An 18,494-nucleotide genomic window follows, 5' to 3' on the forward strand; every position below is an offset into this window, starting at 1 on the left:
CTGGGTAATGTAGTTTGTATGCCTGAGAGAAAATGAAATGATGTTTAGTAGCCACATATGGTCTTTGTCATAGACCATTTTGTTCACACAGCTGACTTCAAGGGCATCGTGATGCCATAGTTTTCAGTGTCACAAAGTGAAGATGAGCTTTAAGAGCCCTTTCTCTGTGTAGGAAGCAATTTAGCTGTGTCTTTACTCAGGAGCGTGCATCCTTCCTGACAGCTGTCCAGGTCTACCCCAGGAACTAAGCAGGAGTGACTCTGGGTTCCAGGGCATGACCTCATTGATGCTGGCTGAACCAGCTGAGCTAATCAGCCAGCCAACAAGCATCCCTCTCTTTCATGACCTTCTCAGGGACCCTGGATTAGCTGCCTGCTTCCTGTTGGCTGAATCACCTTTTAGTGATGATGGCACCTGCAGGTTGTGCCCATCACTAGCTCTGGCAGGAAAAGTGTGTGGAGAGCCAACTCCCATTGGGACAGCTCTGAACACAAAAACCCCTGTTCACTGGGGGGCCAACAAAGAATGCCCTTGTGGCTGGCACTACAGGACCTGGTACCAGTGAATACTGACCCCGGATGGCTTCAGTTTATTACAGGCCAATGCACAGGGTAAATCTGCCCAACAGGAGGGAGATGAAATGGAGGGCACAGGACTGTGGTGGCAGATTAGCAGCCACAGACGAATGGAGGCAGCTGCAGGCTTTGCTGCAATTTGAAAGGGTTTATGAAATACTGATCCTGGGCTCTGTAAATCCTTCCCTTGGCCTCTCCTGAGCTACAGGCTGAAAATGGGGGATTTCTTGTTCAGCTAGGATTGGTAGTGGTTCCTTAGCACTTTCCCTGCTGCTCCTCTCAACTCCCAGCAAACTTTGAGAATTCCAAAGAGAAGATTTGTGAATTTGTTTAATCATTTTCTGTTCATTCATTCATTCATTCATCAATCACATTTCCTGAGGGCTTGTGTCAGACTCTGGGGTTGCAGGGCTAAGCAGAACGTAGAACCCTCTCTTCGAGGGCCTTATGGTTTATTATTGCAAGAAGGATGCATAAGCAGATGATTCTGAATCTGTTTTTTAACTGTTTAGTAGAATGAAGTCCATACGTGTCAGCAGATACCCACTGTAGCCTTCTGTGGGATCTATGCGCCCAGTGAAAGGACTTTGCTAACAGCCTGCTGGGTCTTTGTTGCCTAGTTGAATGAAGCCTTAAGACTTAACATGGTTAAGCCTTAAGACTCTAGTTGTCCCTCCAAGTGGACTGCTATTTCCCAGTGGCTCAGATAGCAGATACTTAGAGGACAACACTTAGAACCAGTGGCCTTGCTGGGTCCTCAGGCAGAAACTCTAGAAAGTTCATTTACGTGGTTCATCTTTACATCTTGAAGAAGACAGGGAGGCTGCTGGCACATACTTCCCTGATTATCTGAAGCAGATTTGGTCTCCTCTTCTTTCCTCCCCCAAATCCCTCGAATCAGCCACCCCTCATCTAACTAGTCAGCTCATCTTTAGCAAGTAGAAATCTCTATCTGTATTCTCCATCTGAATTTACAGAGTTCTTCTCCGGTACAAGCATTTTGAACTTTGACGAGAAGATTTTTTAACTTGTGTGGCTCAGGGTTTTGGTGAGCGCATTGCAGTGGGGAGGGCAGCAGGGTGGGAGCCGAGGGTTGTGCCTTGGGGCTACCATAAAGCTTGGCTTCCCAAGGGAGGAGGCATCTGAAATTGGAAGGCTCAGAATTAACCTTTTTCACTTGTCCCAGGGGGTTCCTGTTAGCTGTTCCAGGTATTAACAAGACCTGATGCTGAAAGTACTAGAAATAGAGCTATATGGTGTCTCCCACTCATACAGCCTTCCCTGTGGGTGAAAGCTGGTTGGTCCTTTGTTTACCAGAATTGTCCTGAAGACCTCTCTTGGAGGCCTATATTTGCACATCCCAGCAGTAGGCCAGATTTGGGGAATCTGTAGAGTCCATGTGATGCATGAACCCCTTAGATGCACAGTTATCTCATTGCATTTCCCTTTGGTCTTTGGATGGTGGGACTCCAGGAGACACAGATTCTAAGGGTGCCTTCAGATACTGAGGGCAAACATGGAGCCGTGGTTGGAAATTCTGTAGCTGGGTAGTTCTTGGAGGAAGAAGAAAGAAATAGAAGATTAAAGAATAGAAGACTGGAGTAGAAGATAAACTTGATCATTTTGTTAGAGCTGAGTGTGTGTCCAGGTGAGGAGGGCAGGGCAGGGATGAAATCCAGTATATCCACTGGTCTCCTGGTGTACTTAGATGCTTGCAGTGGCTCTTTGGTAGGCGCCATCCATTCAGATGCCTAGAATGTGAAAGCTACTAACACTTTCCACTGGGGTTATTTGGGCCAGTTGTTACCTGGAGTATACTGAAAATTCTTTACTTCCTTAAAGCAAACATAGTACCTTTATTCTCTATGTGAGAGGGTAGGAGCGTTCGGTCTTGCAAGGGAGGACTTCAGTGTCTGCTATGGTTCTGACATGTTGTGGAATAGGTTTTCCAGACACCTGAAACTTCATTCATTGAAATGCCACAAAACTTTTAAAATCCACTTCAGGTGGAAATCTTTTAAAATGCCACAAAACTTTTAAAACCTGTTTTAGGTGGAAATCTTTCCCTAGAATATTACCAACTTTCTTGTCTTATGAAGCAATACCCCTTTGTTTTAGTTTGTTAAGTTGGCAGGATGCAATATACCAGAAACAGAGCTGCTTTTAAAAGGGAAATTTATTAAGTTATAAGTTTACAGTTCTAAGGCTGTGAAAATGTCCAAATTAAGCCACCAACAAGAAGTTACCTTCATTCAAGGGAGGCTGATGCTGTCCAGAGCACCTGTCAGCTGGGAAGGTACATGGCGACGTCTATTAACTTTCTCTACAGGCTCCTTCAAATGGCTTCCCTGGAGGTGTTTTCTTTCTGCATCTCCAAAGGTCTCTGGCTGTGTGGGCTCTGTTTGCACTGAAGCTTTTTCCAAAATGGTTCCCTCTTAAAGGACTCTAGTAAGCAACTCCACCTTGAATGGGTGGAGACGCATCTCTATGGAAACCACCTAATCAACAGGTCCCACCTGCAGCTGAGCGGGTCACATCTCCATGGAAACAATCAAAAGGATCCCACCCAGCAATATTGAATGAGGATTAAAGAACATGGCTTTTCTGGGGTATATAACAGTTTCAAACCAGCACAGTTTCATCTTTTGGGATGATTCAAGCCATTGCCAAAAAAAAGGATTATTCTATAATTTAGTTATACCCTTAAAACTCATTCATCAGGTGGGCCACAGTGGCTCAGCAGGCAAGGATGCTTGCCTGCCATGCCAGAGGACCTGGGTTTGATTCCCGGTGCCTGCCCATGTAAAAAAAAAAAACTCATTCATCGCTTCTCGGCCTTTTGGTTAAGATCAATTGTAGTATCTGTTCTTATCAGTTTAATATCTGATACGTCCTCTATCCGAGGACAATATATTAAATGGATTTTTGGAGTTGAGAGATGGAATAGGAGCTTGGTTCATCCACTCCACGCATCGACCTGGCATTGCAGTACTTCCAGGAACGGTGCACCCCCTTTGGGGGAATAATAAATGTATGCAAAATAAAAAAAAATAAAAACTCATTCAACTGTTTTAGGACTTTTTGCCTCTATTCAAAATGGCCCTTAGCGAGTCTGTATCTGCTTGTCATAGTTTTGTAATTTTTCTGCCTTTTCTTTGCCCTAAACAGGGGGCAAAGAAGCTGTTCCTTCTTCCTCTCAAGGGGTCCCCCTATCCTTTAAATATACTGATTGTAATGTACTGTATTCTGGAAATGGTGGTAAGGACTTTTACTATCATTGTGTGTAAACAAAGAGTAAATAAGCTATGGATGAAGACCTGAAGGGATCTGAAGGGACAGCAGTTTGGCTATCATGGTAATCATATATCAATAGCACCTTCTCCCTCCCTGGTTCTTATCTGTATTCCAGAGAATTGAGATGAGCAGATAAGTGGCCTCCAGTTAAATGAGATTTTACAGTCACCAGCACCACCCTGGATTTACCTTTCACCTTCTAAGAAATTTAAAGCATTTTCACACTCAAGTTAGATATCCCTAAGGTGGAAGGGAGACAGGGTTAGTCTTTTTAAGTCCCACATCAGAGACCAAGGTACGGAGTGGTTAAGAGGGACCAGCATGATGAGGTTTGTCAAAACCGTGTCCCCTGAAGAGCAGATGATGGGTCCAGGAAGGCTCAGAAGGGAAGGGCGCTTTCTCCAGAGGTCTCAAGGGACAAGCGGATAAAAAAAGCTTGTGCTGAGCTGCTCCAAGGCCACGTTGGGGAGGCCACAGAAAAGCAGGAGAGGCTGAGCTGATGGAAGTCCAGTCCAACTCTAGAAGAGGCAGCAAGGCAGATGCAGCAGAGTGGAAGCAAAGCAGGAGGTGTAGAGGTGGGTCAGCTTCTAAGAACCCTTTCAACTCCAAGTTTTTTTGCCCTGCATCCGGTCCATCAGTCAGTGGCCAATGTCAGAATGGATCAGGGACGGTGAGAATGTGTCACTTCTCATGCCAAGCAGCCAGGAGGACCTCATCGAGCATTCTGGGTCCTCTTAAGGTACCACCACTGACAGCGAGGTCTGCCAAAGGTGGGCTAAGAAACTGGTGGCCTGAGTGCTGCCTAGTTCTCTCCCTGGCCTGTGTACTTGCTCCTCATCAATGCTTCCTCTGCCCACCTCATTTTTTTTCCAGAGACAGAGTTGCTCATTACCAAGCCATTCAAACTCGGGATCTCGAGCTCATACCTGCCTTCCTCTTTTTCTTTCTTCTCTTCCCTGCCTGGGTACTCATTAGTCACAGCTGAATGCAAAATGGCTCTTATCTACCATTTTGATTGGAGCTGTTTTGCAAAGCCATTGTGGGAAGAGAAATCCACTCCCTGGGTCCATCAACCTCTGGAGTGTGGCTTCCTGCTCCTTATTATTGTGTGAGCCAGTCAGCATGGCCTTTCCTGAGGGCTTGGCTGGTGACAGTAAAGGAGGAGGGCATCGCGGGGGAAACTGGCTATCCAGGGAAGAGGCATGTGGTTGGGATGGATGAGGGTGGGGGCAGGAAGCTGGAGGGACTGTCCTATGAGAAGGGGCAGCCCTTGCATTGGGGTGGGAGGAGGTTAAGGGTCAGTGCTCAGCAGTCATTAGGCTGCCCCGTGGCTTCAGGGACAGAAACCCCTGGGTGGCCCTGGCCTGGATTGAAGGGCAGCTGGTGTTAGGGAAGGCGCCCTTACCAGCAGTGGTCCAGGACACTGAACATTTTGGGTCTCTGTTCTCTCATCTGAATAGTGGAAACGACACGCTAACCTGCTCTGCCTTCTCATTGGGCTGTCGTGCAGCTCAGACGAGGTTGTGGGTGGAAAGCACTTTGGTAAAGGCTGTGCAGGTGTGGACCCCCTCACCATCCCAGCTGTCCACCCTGGAGGCCTGCCGAGCTCCAACTGGATCACGGGATTGGGCACATCTGCCCTCTGAGATGAGACCGATCCGCAGGCAGGGAACCGGTGACCCCAAGACCTGTGGGGGTGGGTGGCAGAGCAGCATCTGAGGCCATCTTTACATCTGCATTAATCCCCTCGGCCCAGCTGACACCCACTGGGGGTGGGCAGCTAAGGGTCAAGAGAAAATTCTGGATGTCCGGGAGCTGGTTCAGCCTGCCGAGGTCTCTGGCCTTGAGTTAGGAGGGCTTTCTGCAGTCCCAAGGCTCTGGGCAAGAGACTTTAATCTAATTACATGCTTTATTTGAGCCAATTTGTTTTCCAATCCATCTTGTTCAGCCAGAAGAAAGAGCATGCTGGGGACTCGTTCTCACCCTCTTGTTCCAAGTGGAGCAGAGGGGCTGCTTTCCCACCTCACATGGTCAGGGGGGCCCCCTACCTCACCCACCTCAGCTACCCCACCCCCAAACCAAGCGCGAGGTGGTGGGGAGGGGGGGGAGAGCGGGGGGCAGGGACAGCACAGCCAGTGCCGTCTGCGGAGGGAGGAAACCCTTCCTGCTTGTCCACCCTCCCCAGAGCCCTGAGTACGTCTCTGTTCTCTTTCCCTGGGGGCTCCCTGTACCCCTGTAGTGAGATGAGGATGGGCTTCCCGGCCAGGCCACCTTGCAGTGGGAAGACCATTCCCTCAGGGCTCCTCCAGCTCCCAGTTTTCCTGGCTCCTCCTGCCTTTGCATCTGAGGCCCATTATTTTAAATTTGCAAATGCATTTTCATAATAAGGTGACAGATTTAGAACCTGTGTTAGCGATGTCCAAACAAAACTCCTAAGCCCTTCAAACCTCCCTGGAGAGGGGAGACTTTCTGGCTGCTGCTGGATCTCCCATTCTCTCCAGCATTTTCCCCAAATCATTTCTTTCTGCCCTTTGGAACCTGGCTTTTGGACTTTTGCTCTGCTGTTGATGCACGCTTGCTTCTTGGTGCTGAGTTGCTGCCAGGTTCTCTGGATAAGGGGAGCGCGGGCACAACTGGCCGCCACCCTTTACTTGGCTCTTTTACCAAGGGCTTCTGCCATGGCCTGCGTGCTGGGTTTTGAGTCATGAACAAGACGGAGGCCCTGACTTTAGAAAGGAAGACTGGCAATAAGCAAACCAGACCGAAAACTACATGACTGCAAAATGTGACATATGCCACAAAGGAGACAGATCCTCCAAAAACGGGTTTGCTTTCCAGAACAGCCAAAGGTCAGTCGTCATTTGGCAATTCAAGTGCATCATTGATCAACAAACTAAAAATAAAAAATTGGATATGCCAGTAACACAGAGAGAGATCTGCTGTCATGACTCCTAAATTATAGTAAAAATAATGATAGCTAATGTCTTTTCCTGCTTATTGTGTGCCAGGCTTCATCTCACTAGCACTTTAAAGGTTTTTGTGCCCTTGGCCCTGTTCGGTAAATGAGGGATCCAAGGTGCAGAGAAAAGTGCAGCCACATACTCACGGACAGGAAGCTTGTAAGTTGCAGAGCCAGCATTTTGAGCTCCGCGATGGCCCAGCTGCTACCCCCTGCACTCCTGATTCGTTCCGAATCCTTAGCACCCTGCAGCCCTGAAGTTCATTAGTATTCCCAAGTGGCCGTTCCCACTGGTGAATGGCATTGTATCCCTAGCGTCCCGTGAGGTCTCCTGTCCACCTGACCTCCACACCCCAGAGACAGCAGCCTGAGATCCGCAGGGGCACTTTCAGAATCAGAGCTTGAGAGTGCTGCCTTTCACATCTCAGTGGCACACCCCAACACAGATCCCATGGCCTCCCGATTTCCAGTGCCACACAAGCCCTCTCCACCCTCTTTGTTGAAAGTGCTTAGCAGTTTTAAAAGATGCGTGAGACTTTTGTCAGGCTTTCTCGTGGGTGTCATCAGAATAATTGCAAAGGGAACTGACCACGGTGTTTTGTTTGGGCAGCCTGTCTTTGTGGGTTGGTTTGCTCAAGCCGTCTTTGAATCTAATGAGGCACCTGCATTCAGCTCCTTTTACACTGCCACATTCAGAGTCACCTGGGGACATGCGGAGTTTATGTTTCCTTGGGTTCCACAAGTATTCAGGGGTACACCCACCTGAATACATGCCGCACTAGGTGCTGACCCAGTTCATCATTAAGGGGCAATTCCTGGCTCTGTGATGGGTGCTGAGAACATAGAGGGTGCCCAGTTGTGCTTGGGGGCTGAGCAGGAAAATGACACAGGAGCAGGTTCCGAGGAAGTACACCACAAGGAAAAGGATTTAAAGCCAAGTTGTTGGCCAAACCTGTGTGTGGCTCGTAGGAGGACAGATCCCCTTCTTTTCAGATATTCTGTAAGTAATGGGATTCACCTACCATCTGCTGGACTGGAGGAAAAGATGCATTAAAGGAGTAAATGTGCCAAGACCATAGGTCTCAGGCAAAACAAGGTCCTAGCTGTGGGCCTGATGTGCCCTTTTTTACCTGGCATATTTTTCTCTTGGTCCTGCTGCCTGTAATACAGCCAAGAACAGACCTCACCATATACAAAAATCAACTTAGAATGGACCAAGGACCTGCGTATAAGAGCTAAAACTATAAAACGCTTAGAAGATAACATAGGGGCAAATATGCATGACCTGGGATTTAGCAGCAGAGTCTTAGATATGACATCCAACACACAAACAACAAAAGAAACAATAGATTAAATTGATTTCCTCAAAATTAAAAGCTTTTTGCATCAAAGGGCATTATCAAGAAAGTAAAAAGACAGTCTACAGAATCAGAGAAAATTGTTGCAAACCACCCATTGGATAGGGGTTTAATATCCAGAATATATAAAGAACTTTTACAATGTGACAACAAAGACAACCCAGTTAAAAATTGGCAAAGGACTTGAATGGACATTCTCCAAAGAATGCATACAAATGGCCAATAAACACCTGAAAGATGTGTAACAGCATTAGCCATTAGGGAAATGCAGATCAAAACCACAATGAGATGCCACTTTATACCCAGGAGGATGGCTATTATTAAAAAAAAAAAAAAGCATAAATGTTGGAGACTATGTGGAGAAATTGAAACTCTACTGCATTATTGGTGGGAATTTAAAATGATGCAGCCCCTATAGAAATCAATATGGCAGTTTCTCAAAAAAGTTAATATGCAGTTTCCATTAAACTTGGCAATTGCACTTCTCAGCATATACCCAAAGAGAGTGAAAACCAAGTTGCAAACAGACACTTGTATACCAGTGTTCCTAGCAGCATTACTCACAATAGCCAGAAACTGGAGACAACCCAAATGTCCATCAGCCGATTAATGGAATAAACAAAACGTGGTCCATCTACACAATGGAATTTGACCATAAGAAAAAATGAAGTTATGAGACAGGCTGCAACATAGAAGAGCCTTGGAAACATCAGGCTCACTGAAATAAGCCAGACTACGTATGGACATAAATTGTATGATATTGCTTATAAAGAGATAACTAGAAATAGCAAATTTGCAGGGGCGGTATCTCTCTAGGGGACACAGTTTAACCCATGACAGTGGCCATGTTGAAGGATTGGAAATATTGAGGTTTGCTTTGTAGGAAGAAAGGAGAACGGATATTGGGGAGGCCGTAGCCGTTGTGTCAGACCCAGACCTGATGCTTGAAGCTGTCACAGCACGTGGTCCTACCTTCAGGAGCCAGCCTCTGTCTTGGCTGCTGGAGCAGAGAACTGTCTTCAAAGCCAGGGCCAAAGGTGGCCACACTGGGGACCGCGTAGAGAGAAGAGGGCAGGGGCCCTTGGGCAACATGTGGAAGAGACCCCAGCTTTGTGCAGGAAGAGAATCCTTCTCAGTGTCTATATGTCTTCCCTGGGCTATTTTTTTTTAGTTCTTAAAAAGAAATGAAGATCATATATCCAGTTTAGGTCCCTAAGAGGCTAGACACTGGCACTTTATAACTGCAACACACGTCTGATAACCTCAGGTGTGAGGTAAAGCCTGGGTGCCCAGGAGACCCAACCCTAAATTGGGTCTTATTTTCACCAATAGTGAGTAAGTGAAAGCCAACCTGACCCTTACAACTGAAGACCCTGCATCCAGCAGCCCTGAGTGATTTGGGCCTGGCTTAGACCCTCCAGTGTCTTTGAATTGCATTTAAAATAGAATTCCAATCCTTTCAAGCCCCACCCAGGTCCTGGGGCCTGGTGACTCATCTCTCTGCTCCTCTCTGCACAAGGCACCTTGGAATGTCAGGCTCAGTCCTGCCACAGGGCCTTTGCACAGGCTCCTCATCCTGCTTGGAACCTTTGTCCCTCGGACCTTCTCGCCCCTGTTCAGGTCTCACTCATGGATTACCTCCTGTTTAGATTTCCTGGCTGCTAAAACAAATATCAAACAATGGATTGGCTTTAACAATGGAAATGTTACTGGCTCATGGTTATGGTTTTGAGGCCAGGAGAAGAATAAAATATAGACATCAGCCAGGCGATGCTTTTTCCCTACAGACTGTGGGGGGCTGGCTGCTGGTGATCCTTGGTCCTTGGCTTTTTCATCACTTAGCAACACACAGGGCAGCATCTTCTCCTTTCTCTTCTGGGTTCTGTTGACTTCCAGTTTCTGGCTGTTTCCCGTGGGTTCTTCTCACTGTGTCTCATTTCCTTTGCTTATAAGGATGTCAGCTGTGTTGGGTTAAGGCCCACATTCCATGTGGCCTCACCTTTACTACTGACATCTTCAAAGACCCTGTTTGCAAACGGGTTCTTACGCACCACACCAGGGGTTGGGACCTGAACATGACTTCTGAGGGGATATTATTCAATCTTAACTTCTTCCTCACAGGAGCTTTTCCCACCATCCTAGCCAGAGCAGGGCTCTCACTCCTGACTATATAACCCAGGTAGTTTTCTCCGAAGTGCTCACCAGCATAGGAAATTGTCTCAAGAGTTCATTTGGCTTATGTTCATTATTCCCCTCTCCCCACCTCTGCCCTAAACCTAGGAGCTCCTGGAAGGCAAGGAAGGGGCTTGTCCACCACTTATCCACAACAGTTGGAAGTGTGCACACAGTTGGGGTGCAATAAATACCTATTGACGACTCCTTTCTTCCCTTTGGTCCCTTTGTATTGACACTTGGGTGCTGGGAGAGGGTGAGACTGCCTGGGCCACACACACAGACATGTACACTCACCATCTCCTTGGGACGGCTTAGCACTACCTAGTGGCAGAAGCCCATACAGATGGCACCTTGTTGAATACAAAATGTCACCTCCTTACAGGACCCTCCCCCCATATGTAAGTGGCCCCATCCTTACTAAAGAAGGTGGTCTTGCCTCAGAATATTTTTAGTTTTTTTTTTAAATTTGTATCCTCATTGTCCTTAAAAAGAGATAAACCAAATGAAGAATACAAAGACCAGTGTTGTTAGCCTCCCACCCAGAAATGATGACGGTTAACATTTTGGTGCATGGGGGATGTTCTTCTAGAATGAAATCCAAAGTCCTGCCATGATTGACACCCCCCTCCCCACACCCAGGGACCTTCTGTATACCTCGTAGCCTCATCTCTGGCTGGGCTCTTGCCCTCACCACCTCCGATCTTACCTCTGTTGTGTTCCTCTAATCTCCTCAGCCGTCTCCTCCCACGTCGAGGGCCTTTGCCCCTGCTGGGGCCCGGGTGCTCCTCCCTGCCCTTCACAGTGCTGACTCCTTCTCACCCTCAGAGTTAACTTGTCAAACTGGCCTTGGCACCTAAGACAATCCCATCTATCCTCGCATTCTCTCCCAAAGCATCCTGCCACTGTCTTTAAGGCGCTCTTTTGTCACTGTGATTGCACTCATGTTATTGGCCTGCTTTAATGCCACCGTGAGTATCCCATTCACCACAGGATAGGTCCAGTGCTTCCCAGAGCCGGCCATGTGGGAAGTATTTAGTAAAACTTTTTAAGTGGGTGAGTGGATGATAAACTCATAGATGTGGGGTTGCTGCATCATATGTTGTGCATGTTTTCCAGGTTTTGACATTCAATGCCAGTTGCTCTCAGAAAAATTTGTATTAATTTGCACCCAACCACATTGTAGGAGTGGTGTGTTTTTGCCTCTGTCAGTTTGCTAGGCCAAAGTAATATATTCTTGTTGATTTCAGTTGAGTCTCTGATTATTTGATGTTGAATACTTTTTCCTCTCCTTATCCCCTCTATATTTCCATTTGTGAATTGCCTGTTTCTCTCCTTTGAAATTTAGGTTGCTTGTCTTTTTCTTATTGATTTGGAAGAGTTCTTTATATATTAAAGATACCAATCCTTTGCTAGCTATGTTACAAACTAATTTTTTTCCAGGCATTTGTCTCCATAGAATCCAAGGCATCTCACCACAAGGACTCTGCCCATTTCTCACTAGAGGCTGCCTAATTTTCGAGGTCTTTGTTTCGGCCCCAGAACCCAAAGTTAAATGAACATTATGCCATAGAGGCTGGTAGGGTTTGGCTGAGAGGAAGTGGGTGGGTGCATGGGCTTGGTGAGATGTGTGGGGTGCTAGAGAGCTGCCTGTGGTCCCCAGCTCTCCCACAGAGGAAGGAGTCTGTACCCCTGGACAGAGTGCTTCCTGGTGAGGCTGGTGACAGGCTGGTACTAGGTGGAGCGTCACTATGTCACCTGCAGCCCAGGACCAAGAGGTGAGAGTTGACATTGTGGGAAGTGCTGCCTCCATCCTCACCAGGCCTTCCCTATGCAGCCACCATGAAACCCAGGGACCCTCATGGAAAACTGACTTCACCTGCCTTTTGCCATCTACTGGTGGGCAGTGCCCCAGCTGAGATGGAAGGATGCCTCTGCTGGGTGCCCCTTGAGCTCTTCCCCCTAGGCCAGGGAGAACCAGGAGCCCCTCCCCAGGCCCAGCCTTCCCAGCGGGGTGTAAAACCCCAACACCCTGAGTTTCTCTGCCCCCAGGAGGGTTGACGCTAGCAGGCATCTATTGCTCTTTCCTCCCAGCCACGGCCCCACCTTCCTGAGGTGCTGCGGGACGGCCAGGGCTGCTGAGAGCCAGGCCCTGCCAGCTCCCTGCCCTGCTCACCGAGGGGAGGTGCCAGATGCAGTGCCCCTGGCTCTGGTGGCAGGACGCCCTGGCTCTGCCTGCCATATGCTTGGAGATGAGCTTCGATCCGGTGAACAGGCTGCCCAGCAGGATTCTGGCACCTGGGGCACAGGAGGCAGACCAGAGGGCAAGCTACCCAAGGTGGAGGAAGAGGGTGGGAGGGCCCCCGCCTCTGGGATCAGGCCTGCAGGGCCACCTCTTGGCTCGCGGCTGTGAGTCAGTCAGGGGAGCAGGTGGGGAGGGATCCGAGGGAGGGGGGCCGCCCCCAGGAGGAGCCAGGATGCTGGCCAGCCAGGATGGGCCCGCTGTGAGCCGGGCAGATGGCGGCCTCCAGGACTCCGCAGCGCTCCCTGGGACAGGGCGCGCCCGAGTGGGGTGCCAGGCAGGGCCCATATCCAACCTGGCAGCTCCTGTCTCTTGCTGGGGAGGAGGGGGCAGGAGGGGACCCCTGGTGCAGGGCACCTGCAGATCTGCCAGTCCCTACCTGCACCCTCAGTTTGAGGCCCTGAGCCCGTGGGGGCACCAGGACAGCCTGCTTCCTTCTTCCTTATTCTTTATTCGCATTCCGCCCAAGTGGGGCGAGGTCGCGAGCCATGGGTGGGGTCTGATGGGAACCCGCAGGGAGCTAGGTCTCATTTCCTAGCCGCATTCGATCGCTGGGTCTGCAGGGTTGGCGTGTGCCTGAGGTTATACTGGCTTTTTTTATATTAAGGTTGAACCGTATAAAAGCACCTTTTTGATAGTTGAAAAAAATCGATTATCTGAAATTTTACTTGGTTCAACGTCACAGCTTTCCATTCATTTCTATGTTTCTGAAGAAACCAAATAGCATGAGGAGACTCTATACATTTATAAATCTATAATTTATAAAATTATAAAATGTCTTTCAGATTATGCTTATATCCGTTTTCTCCTTACTTCCTAATGTTGCATCTGTTATGTCTCTTATACTCATAATTAGATATGACAATGCATCATCTGTTTTATTTTTGTTTGTTTGGGCTTTTCAGAGCATCAGTTCTGCTGAGTTTTTTCAGTTCTCTACCTTATTCATTTGTACTTCTATTCTTATTAATTCCTTCCTTCTGCTTTCTTCAGGTTTTGCTTTGCACGCTTTCTAACTTCTAGAACTGAACATGCCTCATTTATTTTCATTCTCTCTTGTTTAATAATAAAAAGTATTTATTATACTGTGGTCAGGAAATGTGGCCTGCACAATCTCAGCTTCTTGGAATTAACTTAACCATCTTTTACTACATATGTGTTTCTGTTTTTATTTTATTTTTTGTATTTCTAACAGTTATTGCTTCATATATTTCCAATGAGATGTCATTCCACCCAAAACAATCAGCTTGTTTCTTTTTTTTTTTTACTTTTACATGGGTAGGCACCGGGAATCGAACCCAGGTCCTCGGGCTTAGCAAGCAAGCATTCTTACCTGCTGAGCCACCGCGGCCCACCCAATCAGCTTGTTTCTTTATTACTAGGTGAAGTCTTTTGTCCATTTTAAATATGTTAGTCTTGATTTCTACTTTGTTTGATAATTAGCATTTCCGACTCTTGTTTCAGTTTTTATTCCTTTGCCAGTATACCTTTGCTACTGCTTAAGTTGTAAGCTTTTAAAAAATTACTTTATTTAGTTATGTTTCTTTTAAACAGCATTATTTAATATTTTTAAGTAGTTTTCAATAGAGGAGCAGAATCCATTTACAGTTATTTTAGTTTTTAGATAGTTGCACTTCTTTTATCTTAATTCATTGTAATTGTTTTTATATCTTACATTTTTTTTGTTTTTGTTTTTGACATATTAGCTATGACTTATTTCTTGTCTTTTCCAATGTTTTGTGGTTATTGTTTACCCTTTCAAAAGCATTATTTGATTTAATAACTCTAATTTGTCAGGATCGGTCATGAAATAGCATCTTATGATAAAAGCATGAAATTGCATTCTCCCTTTTTAAGATATAGAGCCTAGCAGTTTATTCCCCACCTCATTCTATTTCTTGGTTTTTGTTACTATGATATAAAATTTCAAAGTAAGTTTACATATATTTATTGTGATATTGCCTTCCAGACATTTAAAATCCATCTTGACAGCTGCATTCTATTTTTGAGCCAAATTTGAAATCTCAAAGTTCATTAGTTGCAGTGCCTATTGCTAGTTCCTTTATGCTATGACTTTCCCCTTTCAAAAACCTCTTTAAAAAAAATATTCCATAGTCGTTTGGAAAACATTCTCAAGTACCTATTTCAGAAAGGATGCATGATTGGAATATTTTCTGGACTGTTATGCACATGAGAATGTCTTAGACAGTCTAGCTAGGTATAAAATTCATGGCTCACAAACTCCATCCCACCCTAACCTCCGAGACCCTAAAGACACTGCTCTTTAGTTGTCTGGTCACTTTTCAAAAAATCCTTATATACACCAGGCAGGAGACCTGGGTTCATTTCCCAACCCATGCACCACCACCTCCAAAAAAAAGTTGTGAACAAAATTCCCTGTGATATACGTATCACCTGTCTGCCTCTGTGCGTGTGTAGGTATAGACAGAGAAATAAATAAATGTAGGAAGACACATGAAAAAATCTTCATATGTTTTTCTTATCCCATATTTCATATATTTTGCTAAGATGTGTTTGGGTGTTGGTCTCTTTTCCTTGATTTTCCCACTTTTAATTCAGTGTGCACCCTCCTTCTGCATATGTAGGTCTGTCTTTAGCTCAGGAATACTGTTTTTGTTTCTATTCCATTTGGCCTTTTCTACAGTTCTATCCTAGTCTTTTGTTGCTTCTCCACTTTCTGTCTTATATCTTGGTTTCCTTGTCTTTATCTTTTCCTTCAAATTTTGTGTGATTTTCACCAATTTATTCTCCGTGTTCCTAAGTCCGTTTTCTGCCATATCAGTTCTCTTGGCTTCTAGGTGTTTGTTTTTCCAACTCTTCTTTCTCTCATGCATGCCCTTTTTCATATCATCACGTGGCTCAGCCTGGTCGCTTTTACAGCTTTCTGCTCCTATTTCATAGTGGCTGTGTCCATTCAGTTATGACTTATTTATGGGTGCATTCAAGCTGCAACAGTACAGTCAAGCAGTTGTGACAGAGGCCATATGATGCTTAATGCCTAAAATATTTACTATCTGGCCCTTTGCAGAAAAAATTTTGTGAACCCCAATACTGGAGTGATGACTGGGTTCCCATCTCAAATCCAAACTGGATGGTAGCGGAATGTACAAAGTGTCCTTTCCAATTCCAGAGTCATCTATCAGGCTTTTCTTTAGATTTAATTCTCTTCTGTAGAGGTTATGTCTTTCTCCTATTCCCTCTGCCTGGTTTTTTGATTTTGTGCATCAGAGATTGAGATTCACATGCAAGTTCAAATATGCAAAGCAACCTATCCTTCCAGTTTCTATCTGCCTCCCCCCACCCCACCACTTCCTGTCCATTTGTTTTCTGGTTGTTGTCGCTCTGTCATCTCCCCTTTCTTCATAATCTCTGTTCATCAGACAAGGCTTGGCTGTGTCTTGAGGTAAAACCTGGGCATGTTTTACTCATTCCAACACCATCTGCCTTTAATTAATGGAGATTGCTCCCAGATTCCAACATTGGGTCATCTCTCCATTTCGTTTTTGGCGTCATTGCGAATTTTCATTTTCTCACCGTCTTTGTAGCTGTTTTGGAACAAAACTAGAAGAGGCTGCACGAGTGGCTGCCAAGTAGATGCCATTTTGAAGAAGGAGTCAAAGCTGCATTTTCAAGCTGTAGTTTATCCATCCAAAGCAGTCTCTGTTGCTTTGTATTTATTTCATAAAGGAAGCAAATGCAGGGACATTTCTCTTATCCACGAGTCATTTTTCTAGTGACCAAAATAGAAAGCTCACAAACCTTCAGGTAGCTCAGTGTCCGAGGACTGAAGGAGAGCATGGCAGTCTCTAATTACAAGCCTATTTACCCATATTTTACGTGCAGTTCTAACAAGCTTAGATTTTCTGTTTTCCTAGAATCACACCTAAATTAGAATGAACCAGTCTGAACGGAGCAGGGGACATTTTGCAGCAAGCACGCTGACCTGAAAAGAATTTCCACCTAACAAAGGGGAAAGACTCGAGATTCACCAGAACAACCAAGGAACCAAAAATACAAAAACAAAACATATAGAACTGCAATCGCTCAGAGGCTGACACCATTTCCTATAAGGGCAGGTGGCTTGAGGTTCTTGCCAGGCCTTCCCCCTGCCAAGCCGGGTCTCCTGGGCAAGTCGTGGATGCAGAGGCCTGGGCCTGCCTTCCTGACAGCTTACGGTTGGTTAAGCCCAGGCTCCAAACCCTGGCTGCGTGTTAGAATCACCTGGGGAGCTTTAAAAATCTGGACACTCGGGTGGCTCCCTAAACCAGTTAAATCAGAATGTCAGGGGATGTGGGAACCAGGTGGCAGTGATTTTTAAAGCGTCTGGGTGATTCCACCATGTTCTAGTTTGCTAGCTGCTGGAATGCAACACACCAGAAATGGATTGGCTTTTAATAAAAGGGGATTTATTTTGTTAGTTCTTCAGAGGAAAGGCAGCTAACTTTCTACTGAGGTTCTTTCTTATGTGGGAAGGCACAGGGTGATCTCTGCTGGCCTTCTCTCCAGGCCCCTGGGTTTCAACAGCTTTCCCCGGGGCGATTTCTTTCTGCATCTCCAAAGGCCTGTGCTGAGCTGCAAGTGCTGAGATGAGGAATGCTGAGCTGCTAGGCTGTGCTGCATTGCTTTCTCTCATTTAAGCACCAGCCAATTAAGTCAAACGTCACTCATTACAGCAGACACGTCTCCTAGCTGACTGCAGATGTAATTAGCAACAGATGAGGTTTACGTACCATTGGCTCATGTCCACAGCGACAAAACTAGGTGCCTTCACCTGGCCAAGTTGACAACTGAATCTAACTACCACACACCATGCAGGCAGGGTGGAGAAGCTGAGAAGCCACGACCGTGGCTGAACCCAGGGTGTGCCTAAGTCCTAGTAGCATTGAGTAAGCTGGCTCGAGTCCCTCCTGGAGTTTGTTAAGAGCAGGGACTCTGCAGCCAGAACGTGTCCCTGGGGTGAGTCGGTCACGTCACTCACATTTCTGTGCCTCAGGGCCTCGTCGATTAAATGGGGGGTCATCTGAAGACCCGAGAGGATCCATGTCAACGCCAGGACAGGGCCCAGCACTGGTGTGCCATGGAAGTGGCCCCGATAATTGCGGTGTAGACTTTCAATACTTACAGTGATGACTGCGATTCATGAAGACGGGGTCTGGGAATCAGCAAGGATGGGCTCCACGGATTCCAGGACCATTTCTGTCCCTGGTGATCTGAAAAGGAGAGCGCTCATTGTTGCGAGGCTGGAGACTGAAGCAAAGGGAGGGAGAGAGACCCAGGGCAGGCGGTGCAGACGGTGGACTGTTGTGTGAGTGGGACCTGGCCACCTACCCTTCCACCCAGGGCCATTCTGGAACCTTCCTGAGCTTCTGGTCCCCGTCTTGGAGCTGGGATGGCAGTACCCCTTCACAGGGTTGTGTGAGGCGCGGGAGAGCAAAGGTGCTAAGAGGTGTGTGGGAGGGCCTACCGGGGCTGAGACATGTCCCACCCATGGGACGAATGCTCTCCCACTCGCCATGGTGAAAGCATAGATTTCCTTAAGAAATATCAAGGCAATCAGAGTGGATTCGAGGCTGTCCCTGCAATGATGTCACTCCACACCACTTGCATTCCAAAACGCTTTCCTAAGTGGAGAAATCAGGGAGGGACGTGGGCCAGTTCGCTCGGTGCCGCCAGGACTTAGCGAACCCTGGGTTCAGCCACAGCGGCAGCTCCTCTGGGCGTGTCATATGCCCCTGAGCTCGCAGAGACACAGCGGACAGCCGCTCTTCCGAACGGAGGTGATGATGGCGAAGATGCCACTGTCTTGTGAGTTT

At 46.8% G+C, this 18,494-nt stretch overlaps 1 protein-coding gene and 1 non-coding gene across 2 annotated transcripts in view; both read left to right on the forward strand.

Annotated features, from left to right (window-relative positions):
* The window catches only part of NTN1 (netrin 1), a 184,210-nt gene that overhangs the window by 150,386 nt on the left and 15,330 nt on the right, over window positions 1-18,494 (forward strand). The gene's annotated exons all lie outside the window — the stretch shown is intronic.
* LOC143689323 (U2 spliceosomal RNA) lies at window positions 3,399-3,589 on the forward strand. Its single transcript, XR_013178764.1, has one exon. It is a non-coding gene; the product is annotated as a U2 spliceosomal RNA (small nuclear RNA).

This window comes from Tamandua tetradactyla, chromosome 6 (assembly GCF_023851605.1).
Source record: "Tamandua tetradactyla isolate mTamTet1 chromosome 6, mTamTet1.pri, whole genome shotgun sequence".
Taxonomy (NCBI): domain Eukaryota; kingdom Metazoa; phylum Chordata; class Mammalia; order Pilosa; family Myrmecophagidae; genus Tamandua; species Tamandua tetradactyla.